The sequence below is a fragment of the Phalaenopsis equestris genome, unplaced genomic scaffold (assembly GCF_001263595.1).
Source record: "Phalaenopsis equestris unplaced genomic scaffold, ASM126359v1 Scaffold232155, whole genome shotgun sequence".
NCBI lineage: Eukaryota > Viridiplantae > Streptophyta > Magnoliopsida > Asparagales > Orchidaceae > Phalaenopsis > Phalaenopsis equestris.
The window spans coordinates 88-1,267 of NW_018250123.1; the positions used below are offsets into that span (position 1 = coordinate 88).

Genomic DNA, 1,180 nt, shown 5'->3' on the forward strand with positions numbered 1-1,180 from the left:
AATGATACAACTTGGGGCGATCGATCAAGTATCGACACCATCATCAATCGATTATCGACGCACAATCCTAAGACAATCAATCGATTAGACTTAGCAATCATCATACTCAATATCAGTCGGACGATCACACTTGATTTTTTATTGTATTTTCTCTGTAATTTATCAAAGTGGCCAATCAAAAGCTAATAATTAGAGAACAAATTTATAATTGTAGCACTCGTGCCTATAAATACGATTCTTCGCAGTTTTTTCTGTTTTTTTTTTATCCTACACTCTATTCTTTTATTGCGTTTCTTAAGCAGTTTTGGATTTAACAACTATGAATTGTCATGAAGTCGCAAATAAACATATGAAAAATGTAGAAAATTATTTTATAATTAACTTTAATACTAAACTACAAAGGAATTGAAGCTAAATAGATCATGTTTATTTCTTTAATAATTTTATATTTAATTTTTCAGGTAATAAATCAAAATCTGAGTTAGAAAGGTTGGAATACGACAATCTCGTGATAAAATCAAAAGACACTCTGCACTTGCAAGTGGCATAATCATAGCCGTATCTTTATAAAACGAATTTGATTAGCCATTCAAATAATTTTCTTAAATTTATCTCTTGATAGAACTCAATTCTTCCCAGCGGTGGAGTAATCGTATTCTGCCGCCGATTCTCGCGGGAATCCGCCATGAACTGCCTTCAAAGTCTTCCCAGGTAAGTGCACTCTCTCACTGTTCTTCAGAGCCTTCACAAGTAAGTGCATATTCCTAGATGACAGCAAACATATTTTCGCCTCAAGATCATCGGCGTCTCCTCTGTCAAGAAAGAAGTGGAGCTTCTCAAGAAGGGCTTCTCTTTTGAGAATGGTAGGGTTTTTGAGTTTTTTCCTTTCTTTTGTTCTCTTCCGTTAATTGAGTTGAGAGATTTGGTGTGGATTTGATCGTCCTTTTTCTTTTATTTTGGGTGAAGGAAATGAATCGATCCAATCTTCGGGTTCCATCACATCTCCAAGTTATTGCTGCCAGGAAAGTAAGTCACTAAGTTTGATTTTGTTTGGAATTGGGTTTTATAGTTGTATCACCCACTTCTTCAACTTCAGTCATTTATCAACATCGTAATCAATGTCAAAATGGCTGCGGTTTACATTGTTTAGATCCTTTTTTTATTAATTCGCGCTTTTCTT

At 34.5% G+C, this 1,180-nt stretch overlaps 1 long non-coding RNA gene across 1 annotated transcript; it reads left to right on the plus strand.

Moving 5' to 3' along the window:
* Positions 1–536: 536 nt before the first annotated feature.
* Positions 537–1,037, plus strand: LOC110038206. The gene is made up of 3 exons (XR_002295406.1): positions 537–711; positions 797–863; positions 967–1,037. It is a non-coding gene; the product is annotated as an uncharacterized LOC110038206 (long non-coding RNA).
* Positions 1,038–1,180: the final 143 nt, after the last annotated feature.